The following is a 13,291-nucleotide window of genomic DNA, read 5'->3' as shown; positions in this document are numbered from 1 at the left end:
TAGAGTATTCCAGTATTCCAGAGAGCATGACTGGTAGTTCCTGAGTAGTTAGAGTTATCAGATCTGGTACTAATCCTTAAACATTATTCATCTTCTCCACTGAAAAGTTTGAAGGGCTTCAAGTGTATCACAAGTTGTGAAGAGCTTTTTGGACTAAGTACATTAACACAAACATTTATTTAGATGCCTCAGTTAAACACATTTTTAGGATCAGGCTTTGTTTTGTAATAACTACATGCTTAAACAAAATTAACTTTTTCTTTACAGATAATTGTATCTTTCCATTCTCAGACAACTATACTGCTAGCTCCTTACTGGTGGTAGATAAAGAAAAGGAAAAGTAGATCATAGTACTAGAAATATACTATTTGCACTAGAATTAATATACTGATGCTGATTCTTTTCTCCATAAAAAGCTTTCTTATTTTCTCTCTACTCATATGCAAAGCTAAATACTTACTTTATTCTCACATTTCACCACCCACTTCTAACTTAGATCTGAATATTTAGATAATATCAGAGATTCTCCAGTGAATATAGTTTCTTTTCAGAGCTAGAGAAAAAAATAGGTTTTGGTCAAGAGTTCACCTAATGAATGGCTATTTCACTAATGAATACATTCTTGCACTGAAAATCAGCTTTGTCCAATATTTACAATTGCAGTGTGTCTTAACTCCCCAACCCCTGAAAACAAAGTTAGAGAACATCAGCTTACTAAGCCTGGCTAATATCTGCCACTAATGGCAGATAAAGGCTAATGAAGCTGTGCAAAAGGACCACATCCATAAAGAAAATAAAGCTTTCAAATTCAAGATATGATGTTTAATAGTTCATTAAAAAGTAAATAGGCTTATTTTCTGTTCTGCAGAACATCACAGTTTAATAATAACAGTGATCTAAAGAAAACATCTTCTCTTTCATCCATTTAGTTAAAATCCACTGATATTTTCTTTGGTACCTCAGACCTCTCACAGAAATTCGTATCTTCAATCCTGCCTGCAAGTAGATGATGCCCAGATGGCAACTGTATAACACTTGAATTGTGGAAGCCAAAACCTGTTTTTCAGCTGTACTTAGAACTGTAACATCCCAGAAAAGAGCTGAATAATATTATTAAAAAGCATGGATTGCTACTGTCAGAGGAAGTCTTAACTTCTTTCCATTGCCTCCTACAAGTCTGTAAGGTGGAGAACGGCAAAGCAAAAAATGTACTGCTTTGATGTTTCAAGGCTGTAACTGAATCAGTGACCCAAAGTTCAAGAGGTCACCGAAACAAAGGAGAGAAAAGAAGGAAAACAAAAGCCTGTTCACATGAAACTCCAATTCCACACTTTCGTAATGAGTTCTCAGAACAGCCTTAACATCGTTACTGAATTGTGAAAACAACCTCCAAATTATGATGACAATTTAAAATGTAATAAACTAATTGCAGCTAAAGTAATGACTCTTTAGTATTCATATGGCATATTACCAGAGAACCTTAAATTCACACATAGGAATTTTTTTTTTCCTAAAGTTGGTTTTATTGTTACCCATTAAACTACTGGGGGGATTTAGGGTGTAATTAAATTATTATTTACTCCTATGGTTCATGAAAAAAATGAAAAATGTTTCTGATGTTATGCATGAAAATGCTCTTGTTTATTATTATTAATTTATGGATTATAAGTAGTGTTTAAAATTGCCACTAGTTCATAAATTTAAAAATGTCTATACACATTTTTTCAAATTATGTCTGCATCAGATCCCATACTCTTTAAATAGACTTTGCTATACTTAATAAAGGAAGTCTCAGATTGTTTCTAGATTCTTTACTAATGCAAGATTCATTTTTTGATGCCATATAAAACTTTATAGGCAGAATTTTTCTTATCAAATCCAAGTTAATGTGATTCTTTGAAAAACTAGGATCTAAAAGTACCCTGTATTGTCAGATCAGCTACTGTTCTGTAATTTCTAATGCAAATAGTGACTTAAGAGACACCAAAATGCTCCATACATTTCTTTTTGACACAGACAGATAATACTGTGTAGTGGTGCATCTTATTTGTACCTGAACTATCAGAGGGACTGAGGCCTCACTATACCAGGTCCTGCACCAAAGTCAATACAGTATTGGGGGTCCTGTCTTTCAGGACAAACTTCCCCAGAATGAGAAGATATTATGTCAATATTGCTGGCTTCACCATCATAGATAGTTAACTGAGCTAACTTTATATCAATATGGGAAGCAGGGTAACAACAGCAGCATGGAGCTCCATTCCAAGTGATTCAAGTTGCTTCATGTGAATGCAGACAGCACTACAACTTGGCAGAAATTAAAATTATACTTGAGGTGTGAGAGGACAAAAGTCAGCAAACAAAGTGAATCCATCAAGAACAGCCCATGGAAGCATACAAAGCATACATACTGTTGCAAAATAGTACAGACTGAAAAAATGCATGGCACATGGGAAGGACTGTAATAAACTAAAAGGATTACAAGAGCATGTAAACACTAGCAGAGTATGAGTAGTGTAGACAAAAAGGAAAGTGACAGCTCCATCAGCAACTCGGATAAATTCTCTGAAAGATCAATGGATAAATCAGCAGCAGATGAATGAAGTGCTAGCTTGAAAGCAAAATGAAGATTTATCACTTTTAAGTTGGACACAGATGCACCAATCAGTGTCGGGTCACTGACAACATTTCTAAAAAAAAAAAAAAAAAAAAAAGAGAGTAATTTTGATTATTAGTAAACCTGTTACAAGAATAGATTGTAGCTACTGAAACAACAAAAAAAAAACCTGCAGGAATCTTTAGTGAGTAGGCAGTTACTAGAGTAACTTCAGATTACTTGAAAAAATCATCTTGTTGAATATATCTAAAGGCAGTATCACACCGTTCTTTTTCAAATTACCTTAATATTGCTGAATTAGCAAAGTAAGATGATATCAGGGTTTTTTAATTTATGCTAAAGTTAAAATTCCAAGCAGAATCCAAAGGCCAAGTTTTACCAGATGCATTAGTAAGACACTATCATTAGTTCAACTCTTAGTTGAGTCACAACCAACTGGGCAAAGCTTCTTTCCAAATGATGGCTGTTGCATGAATTCTATAAAATTAGTGTCACATTCTAGTGGACAACAATCCAAATAAAACACACTATCACTGTAATAGAGTCTATTATTGGAAGTTTTAGTGAAGAAGCCAAGAACTGGCTGGCCAACAATTTTGGATCACATTTTGTGTAAGAAGGTGATGTCTTCAGCACAGAACTGTGACAAGTTACAAGTCAGTACAACTTCATACCCCAAATCCCATGTCATTTTGCACACAGAGAAATGTCTCTATCTTATTTTAGACAGGCAACCTTAATTTTCCATTCTTTAAATCTTGCACCTCACTGACTAGAATTATGTTCGTTTAATTTTTCTAACAATTTAATAGAAGTGTCTCTTCAGACATCTGTTATGTACTGACGATGTAAAAGCAAATGCATTTTTATGTTAGACTGCATTACTAGCTATTGCTCCTTTACAGATACCTCTGATCTCACATCTGTAGTCTCATGGATGTCACACTATTTTTTCAGTAGCATCTAAAGTAGATCAGGAGTGATTTAGCATAGTAAATAGTTTACAGCTTCATCACATGGTATACAGCCAGTCAGATAACAGAAGCACTGTACATTTGTGGAATGTTGTTTAATAAGTGCTGCACATACAACAACATGTCCGTGAAGGACTCCAGGCACAGTCTTCCAAAACTCAGACCAGCATTTTAGCAGATTAAAAGCTTCCACATGTATTTTAAGAAACTGCATTATGAATTTTTATGGAGCACTAACTAATGTGCTTAACACCAGCCAGAAGGCAAAGGTATCTTTATTAGTGGGAACTTGCCAGGATGCAGTCTGTTTCATGTTTAAAGTAGATATTTTTGGCAGTGTGTTCAGAATAATTGAAAATTAATATTTTCATCCTTGGGGAATAGGGTTGAAGTCTTACAACTACTAGCATATTTATTTCGGTCTTGTAACAACATGTCCTGTAGGATTCAAGCTAACAATGTGCCTTGGCTTATCAGTTACCACAATTAACTTTTTTCCTAATTAAATTGAAATAATTTACCACATTACATTATGCTTTTTTCTCAAGCAAATGTGCTCATTTTTTCACTCATGATACAGAAAATAAGGAGCTTTATGCCCAACAGAACAATCCTACTCCAGGAAAACTTAGTCCAAATGTCTGGGCATAAAAGGGTGTCTTTTTAGAATTGCACTGTGCAGGTAGCAGCAGTGTTTTGTTACCAAAAATTGTGAGCTGCTATTTTCTGTGTTCCTGGGTCTCTGATTCTTGGCTTGAAGACAGTCAGTTCTTTGTATTCTGTTATTACAATGAGGTAACCAAAGAAAGAGAGTCTTGGTTTGAGACTGTCAGCTGTTACTAATCACTGCTCCATGGCTTGCTGTGAATCCCTGCTTGCCTCTCCCTCCTGCTCTGCTTAGCACACATAAAGAAGATAAATTGCTCCCTAGTTTCCCTTCAAAAAGCATATTGTTTGGCACATTCCAATACTGTGAGCAAAAGATGGAATAATGCGAAGAGTTAAATGGGTATCTAAACAGCCCCACAGCAGGGTCCTTCTCAGGCAGATGTGAGTTTCAGGAAATGTACTCTCCTACTGGTTCTCCAAATGTATTCTGTTATATTACAAATCTGAAAAGTAAATCAACTATACTTTTCAGAAGAGTAGAGCATATTCCAACAAGAGGTTTCCTGTAGTAATGCAAAGCCCACTGACACTCAATAAATGCAGCATCTAAGTGTACCATATTTACATATTTCATTTAACTAGGAGGTGTAATACTTTGGTATCTATAAATTATTTAGCAACAACAAGCACAATCTGGGGGCGTTTATGGAATTCGTCTCTGCCCTCACTGACTGACACTGTCCTGACACAGAAAAGAATTTGAAAGGAAGAATCATAGAATCATAGAACAATTTAGATTGGAAGGGACCTGTACAGGTCATCCCATTCCAACCCCCCTACAATCAGCAGGGACATCTTCAACTAAATCAGGTTGCTCAGAGCCCCGTCCAACCTGACCTTGAATGTTTCCAGCAATGGGGCATCCACTATCTAGGCAACATTTTCCAGTGTTTCACCACCCTCATTGTAAAATATTTCTTTCTTATATCTAGTCTAAGTCTACCTTCCTTTAGTTTAAAACCATTACCCTTTGTCTTATTGTTACAAGCCCTACTAAAAAGTCTGCCCTCATCTTTCTTATAGGCCCCCTTTAAGTACTGAAAGGCCACAATAAGGTTGCCCCAGATCCTTCTCTTCTCCAGGCTGAACAGCCTCCAACTCTCACAACCTGTCCTCATAGGAGAGGTGTTCCATCCCTCTGATCATTTTTGTGGCCTCCTCTGGACCCACTCCAACAGGTCCATGTCCTTCCCATGTTGAGGACTCCAGAACTGGACACAATACTGCAGGTGTGGTCTTGTGAGAGTGGAGAACCCCATCCCTTGACCTGCTGGCCATGCCTCTCTTGATGCAGTCCAGGATACAGTTGGCTTTCTGGGCTGTGAGTGCACATTGCTGGCTCATGTCCTGCTCAACCCATGTGCAGGACCTTGCACTTGGCATTGTTGAACCTCATGAGGTTCACACAGGCCACTTCTCAAGCCTGTCGAGATCCCTCTGGATGGCATCCCATCCCTCAGGCACATCGACCACATCACTCAGCTTGGTGTCATCTGTAAACTTGCTGAGGGTGCACTTAATACCACTGTCTATGTCATTGATGAAGATATTAAACAGTACTGGTCCTAGTGCAGACCCAAGGGACACCACTTGTCACTGATCTCCCTTTGGACGTTGAGATGTTGACCAATCAAGTTATTTGTGCATGGAAACAAGCAAAGTAAAAAGTGAGCAAGACTCTGGAATAGTATACCATTAAAATAGGGTAAAAATTGCAACTGATCTGAACCTCAAACTCAATAAATTTCTAACCAAGACTATAATATATTTGCCTGCTGTATCAGAATGCTATATCGATGGCCCAGGAAATGCTTTCCAGCATAGATTACTGTCATAATTTTTTATAAGATAACAACTAATCTTGATGCAATGAAACCAAGCAGAGTTTCATGAAGTGAAGTTATTCCACTGAAAGCATTATCTGTGATGATTAACAAAATAGTCTTTCATTATTTGTGGTTAACTGAAAGGTAAAAATTACTGTAAAGCCACTAGGGATTATTTGGGTCTCTACCATTTACACCAGTGATGTTCTGATATTATCTTACCCTGGTTTCACAAACATTTTCCTTCTAATGAATAAACTGTGCCTAGAAGAGTATGTGTTTGCAGTCAGTTACAAAATATTTTCCCTTAACAAGAATTAGAAAGTGATGAAGGAAACGTATTTGAAGCTAGCACACATTACATGTTTGCTAGCATATTTTTATGCTGTTTCCATCAAGAAGTATGGAACCAACAGAAAGAGAACAATGTTCAGTTTGCACCACTTTTGCACATACAAATGCTTTCAGAATCACTGCAAGGTATCCAGCATCCACATTCAGGTACATTTCAAAACAAGCTCTCCATGAATATCAGAAATAAGTACATATGGCAGGATTAGGTTAGCATCCTCTAGAAAAGGTCTTTTTTCGTCATATACAACCTTTCTCCTCACTGTGATAGTGGAGAATCCACAAAGGAAGGTACATCACTTTCTTTAAGTGCTTATGTGGACTCTTCCACATGTTAAGTCCCACCTTTCTGTTAAAGTCTGTGATTTCTCTGATTCACTCATGCTGTGAGATTTTTTCTTACATGTAACAGGAATATGTGTGTATCTTCATAAGGGTGTATTTTTATGCTGATTTTTTGTGAAGGCAGTGTTGCTTTGAGTAGCTGTGTCCCTCTAGAGCTCTCCTGAGCCCAGGTGCTCTTTCACACACTCTTGTCCTCTCCTAGTCATCAGATAGTGGATAGTGTTTGCTCAGCTAGCTGGTAAGAACAGAGACAGCTTAAAGATAAGCAGGGGGAAGTAAGAAATGCTTAATTTGCTTTAGCAGTACTGCCACCAAAGAGCAAAGGATGCAGTTTAACAATACAGCCAACTTGAAATAATGGCAAACTGCTGCCAAAATGCTAGTTTTCTGCCCCTGGACATGCTCTGCTTCTGCTTCCCTTGTAAATGTTCTGGTGTTCACATGCAACAATTCTGAGATGATTCAGAATAACAAACTGACAGAAAAACTAACCATACAAAACCCAAAGTTTTCTGGTGGCAAGGGATGGGGCAGGACTACAAAGCTGTGGTGCGGGTCTAGTCCTTTAGGAGCCACTCTTAGCCATTTAATTGGCTCATTGAATTCCATTACTATATCCCAGCCACGGGTTTCATTAGCCAGCTTGACTTAATCACGGTCACATAATTTTGGATCAAATACAACTGCTAATTTTCCTGTGAGATATTTGCCCAGCTACATTTCAGACATGTATTTTATGTGGTTTCAGGAAGTCATTAGCTGTATTGATTAATTAACTTTGCCAATGCATATGGTTATTTGAAAATGTTATTTAGCGTTTCTGATTGCAATTTTATTCTCTTACTGCTACTGCTATTAAAAGTAATAATCTAGAGTTCGGACTAATTTTGGACCTGATCTTGTGAAGGGCTCAGTTGTCAAAGCTTTAAATATGATTTAACTTTTGTTTTCTGGGAAAGCTCAGCACCACTCAGGACATGCTCAGCAGCTATCAGAATAAAGCTCTACAGCTTTATCATGTTAATTAAACTCAGGCAACACTTCCATTGTCTTTACCTAACTATTGCTTTTCCTTACAATTTTTCTGTCAGCATATTTTACCATGACCTTGCACAGTGTTACTCATTTCCACAAATCCTCATCAACATACAAAAAAGGGATTGTTCTCATGGTCTCACACTGAGAGTTTACTCATCACACAGTGCTTAGTGGATGCAGGGGGTTGGGAGTAGCCCATTTAATACTGCTTCATTAGGAGAGTGAAAGACAACCTTAAAGAAATAAAATTAGGGCAACACTCCTGAGTCAACAGTTGCCATTATTGCTGTTTCACCATAGGAGTCCTTAACAAGCAACTGCAATTTTCTAATGAAGATCTCATAAAAAATAAACAGGAAAATAATTAGCAATAAAAAGATGCTCTGTTCATAATGTTTTGTTTTTAAAGACTGAATCCAAAACACCTAAAGGAGATTTATATAAAAATCTACATTAGCAAGAAAGTGCCATCAATTCAGTTCTAATGCATTGAATAAGGAAAGAATTCATCATGATTGTCCTCTCTTTTTTTATTTCCAGTATTAAATATGCATGTGGACCAGAATGCACAGTTTGTTCTACACACTCATTCGGAACTGGTTCATCATTTTATATATTTGCAACAACATATCACTACATCTCAGCAGGATTCTGACTTAGAGGCGTTCAGTCACTCGCCTACAGATGGTAGCCTCCCGCCAGTGGCTCCTCAGCCAAATGCCTGCACCAGGGCTCTGAATCTGCAGTTCCTCTCATACTGAGCAGGATTACTACTATCCTATGAGGAGTGGCTGAGGACTCTGGGTTTGCCTAGTCTGGAGAAAAGGAGGCTGAGGGGTGATCGACCTCACTGCTCTCTACAGCTTCCTGGGGAGGGGAAGTGGAGAGGGAGGTGCTGATCACTTCTCCCCGGTATCCAGTGACACGACACATGGGAATGTTTCAGAGCTGCACCAGGGGAGGTTTGGACTAGATATTAAGAAATATTTCTTTACTGAAAGGTTGGTCAAACACTGGAACAGGCTTCCCAGAGATGTGGTTGATGCCCAAAGCCTGTCAGTGCTTAAGGGGCATTTGGACAAAGCCCTTAATAACATGCTTGAACTTTTGATCAGCCCTGAAGTGATCAGGCAGTTGGACTAGATGATCGTTGTAGGTCCCTTCCAACTGAAATATTCTATTTTATATTTAAAATTTTAATCTTTATGCATCAAAAGGAATTTTAAAGAAACCTAAAGTTAAAAATATTGTGGGCAGAATGTTAGATTCTCTTGTTACAAACACAAGAATATTAGTATAGGAAAGCAAACATAAACTTCCTATTTTTTTCAGAAGTTTTTAAAGGCCAGCAAAAAGACTTCAGAACAGGGACTTTCAATATGAAAGCAGTAGATGAGCACACCCTCTCCCCCGAGCAACAGTCTTGCTTGCTCTGACAAATGACAAATGACAAACTGAATGTACTCCGATCAGTCCTAAGCAGTGACTATTTTTTTTAGGAAAAGCAAAAGAAAATGAATCTTGCTACTTGTCAAGTTCTTCAGTGGCATACTACTTACTGTTCAGTGTGAAGACAAAGATGCCATTTAAAAACTGCTAGTTATGGGCCCTGATTCGGCAAACCACATTAGTTAGTGATTAACATTAAGGACAAATATAAATCCAATAATGCATTGCTGACTAGGAGTTTACACACAGAAATAGGGCCTCAGTCATACCAACTGCTGATTACTTATCATTGTGGTAAATATGCATATTCCATCTAATTGTATAAATGTCTATATTCCTTCTTTCCCAAAAAAACCCACATGCAGAAACTCTTAGGTACTGTAACAGGAAACTTAGGTATGTGCTTAAACTCAAATCTCAGACTGAAATACCTCATAATTTATGACTTGAGGACATAGGACTGTTCTGCAAAAAAATCAGTTGATGCAGTTGTGCTAATTAAAAGGAGAAAGTGTTCTGAAGTTGTAGGACTTTTTAGTATAAGCTCTGCTTTTTGGCTTTTAAAATAATTCCTTGGAATTCATTTTTTAACAAGCAGATCCAAAGTTATTATTGGCTCAAATGCTATCTAAAGAAAACATGTTTAGTATATTTTACCTTTGATCTTACTGAGGAGACAGTATCACACCTCTGCCTTAGTGTGCCCTAGTATAATCCAAGATTACACATAATGTACAGCATGCTTTCAATGTCGACAAAATTAAAAACAATAGGAGCAGCTCTGGATTTCTAAATTCTAGAATTCTGTATAATCTAGAATAACAAGTACAATATTAAAAAATGTAATTGACACAAAACCAGTCATAGTATTGCAGCTATTCAGGAAAGTTGCTGCATCATTAATTCATGTTAATTTGCAGAACCACAATCAAGTCAGGTGAACAATCAGAGCTATCAGATTAACAATTCAGAATTTTTAACAAGTTCCCCTAATTAGATTTTATCTCCTTTTTCCTGCATCCTTTCTCTCTCTTTCTCCTTCTCTTGCAATTACATTGTTACTCGCTTGCTGCCTTTCCTACATCCTAAAATATTTTCTTTTCTTCTCCAACACCTTTGCTAAAGAACAAGGTAGTGCTTTGCTTTTTTACCCTGACTCTCTGGAGAAGTCCTTGTCATGTCTTTATTTCACCCACAGTGTGACTGATTTCTCACTTACTCCTCAAGAGAGGGAAAGAGTAGGAGAACGGAGAGGACCTGTCTTGGTAAGGGCTTGGGTTTGTTTGCAGTTTTATGGGCTTATGCCTGCACCCTTCTTTCTTCCTTTTCTCCCTCCCTGCCTCCTTCCCTCCCCATCAATACTTAAAAAATCATTTCCATTCATGTTGTGTGCGCACACACGCTGGGAGAAATTACAAGTGCTCTGCTCCACGTTGCCTTGACAACTTCAAGGCATCCCTGTGTGTGGGGACCGGTGGCACAGCAAAGTTTCCCAGGCCCCCTGGGGAAGGGGAGGGGAGAGGAAGAGAGGAGGAAGAGGTGCTGGAGCCAGCAGCCGTGTGGAGGAGAGAGCAGCAAGCAGGATGGAAGGGGCACATACATCTCCTGTGGGACAACGGGAGTTTTGCTGGCTGGCTGTGAAAGGACACACTAAGGATACAATGGTCTGTGACACATGAAAGCTTTGGAGGGAACTTTATTGCTTCTCCATTAAGGATCCTTCCAGAGTCCCATTCAGCTCTAAGAAATCTTGTCAACATCTTAAAATGCAAAGAAAACAAATCCCTTCATTTTATCATGTTTTAAAAACAGATTTTAAATATTTTTTTAGATAATTCCTGTTGTTGGCATGCAGGAAGCTTTTGCAATTTCGGCCCTGGACAGTACCAAGTGTCATTCTTGTGAGCTCCCTGAGTTCCCATTAACTTCAGTGGGACGGAAGGCTGCCCAGCAGCTAGCTTCCCAGTAAGGGCTCTCTGAGGTGAGAACTTGCTTCCTCCTCATATAGCTTTTGTTCATACTTAGGCCTGTCATCCCTCTGCTTTGCATGCTTGCCATGATATATGCCACAAGTAGTTACAACTCAAGAAGAGAGGAATTGCTATTCCCTTCTTTCAAGCTGAGAAGTCATTTATATGATAGCCAGAGCAGGAAGGAGACGAAGCAACCTAAAATAAGGGACCATGTAGTCACAGCTGGCGTGCATAATAGCAAACCAAACTGGAAAGCAGCTTGTAAAGAAAAGAGCATGACTCTTGCTCCCTGGCATATCACTTGCACATGGTTCACCACTCAATCCCAGAATAAGTCCAAGAAAGAGGCAGGATCACAAGCCCTAATCCTTAAACACAGCAATTTTTAGTGGTAAGATGTGCCCTACACTAGTGATTATGGAGTGCAGGAGACTCAACATAGTTTTGAGCGTGGACTACAAAGAAAGATGAGGCTTGGTTAAAGCAGTAAACTTGTATGCCTGTGAACCCTCTAGACCAAGAGTGCTCAGCAGCTGGTCCTGAATCTATTACCTAGCAAAGGTAGGATAATGAGAACTGACTTGATTTAACATCTGTGCATTTCCAAACCTTCCTACCAAACTATATAGATTAACCTTTTCATGCTCAGGATGTAAACCAAGTTTAAAGCTGATCTTAGCTAAAATGAAAAATAAACAGCCCATTGTTACTACTTTAGAAGTGGCAAGTATGAACATAAAACATCAATTAAAGTATACAAAGATAAAGTTGCCTGGACTAGTATGCATGCATTAATTTTTCAATTTTTAAATTCCACTTTAAGTTACATACTGATATTTTAAAAGTAAAATTTGTAACAAATGCTATCTGATATAAACATCATGCAACTCAGTAGCAGATCTGAAACTATTAACTTTATTTTTGTGCACTGGTTAACTATATTTGCATTATTTTGCATTTGCATTATTGTGAGGACTCTAAAAAAATAATTGATCCTCCATCCACCGGCAAGAGGGCTACAGGACTTACTTCCTGTTTGTAAAGATAATAAAACTATTTATTACTTGGCAGTATTTGCCATTTTCCTCACAGAATTTCAAAACATAAATGTAAACTTACCACAAGCATTATCATCCAATTTTACAAATGGAAAAGCTGAGCAGAGAAATGAAGGATCAAGTGCTCCAAATGTTGGATTCCCATTGTCAGCTTCTTACTGTGCCAGTATCACTTTGTTCATCCACTACAATGGCACATGTAAATCAAACAATTCAGGGTGCAAATCTAGTGATATCCCTTTGTATTTCATTTTGTGCATACAAATCTTACTGACTTTAATGGCTTCTGCTGAAAGGACAGGCAAATGCTGGCTGAAATGAAAGGGTAAGTATGAAGCATGTGATTGGTTTTATACTTTGAAGATTTGATCAGAACCTGGAACACAGCCTTGATCTCAGTTACGCCAGTGACTAGAGTACTTTCACTGTAACTCCAGCAGCACATACTTCCTCCTTTAGAAGACAGAATTATGATATATCTACAATTATTTGAGAAAAAATTTAGTTTTGCCAGGTGATGATTCCAGTTTTATGTTTCCATATTATTTATATTCATGCAGTCCTGTTGCCTTATTTTAAATGCTTTCTCATCTGAAACAGGTACCCAGAGCAGAAGGTGGTCAACTTTCATTATATTTTACATGTTCAAAGATGGCATCTAGATAAATGTGTGGGAAGTCTGCAGAAGTCTGAATTAGGCAGTGCCATATAGGGATCTGTAGGAGGAGATAACAAAGCAAAGAGATCCTTTCCTGACTTCTTTTTTTCATTCTGCACTTCGAAAACTTTACTCCAACAAGAAGCATCAGTACATTTTTGAGACAGATGGTGTAGCCCTCCAGATGAAGTGTGGGGAATTTATTCACTACTTGAAATTTTAAGGAGAAGGAGCAAAGGGGCATTTTAAGGAGAACACTAACTGCACCTGTGTGGAAAGAGAAAGAGCATTTCCATTTCTGACAGTCCTTATGAGACACTCCTTCTCAGCAAT

The 13,291-nt window shown here is 38.0% G+C and overlaps 1 protein-coding gene across 2 annotated transcripts in view; it reads left to right on the top strand.

The window, feature by feature from the left end:
• The window catches only part of SLC1A3 (solute carrier family 1 member 3), a 69,242-nt gene that overhangs the window by 33,297 nt on the left and 22,654 nt on the right, over positions 1 to 13,291 (top strand). The gene's annotated exons all lie outside the window — the stretch shown is intronic.

This window comes from Strix uralensis, chromosome Z (assembly GCF_047716275.1).
Source record: "Strix uralensis isolate ZFMK-TIS-50842 chromosome Z, bStrUra1, whole genome shotgun sequence".
NCBI classification, from domain to species: Eukaryota; Metazoa; Chordata; class Aves; order Strigiformes; family Strigidae; genus Strix; species Strix uralensis.
This window is presented reverse-complemented; position numbering and strand designations above follow the sequence as displayed.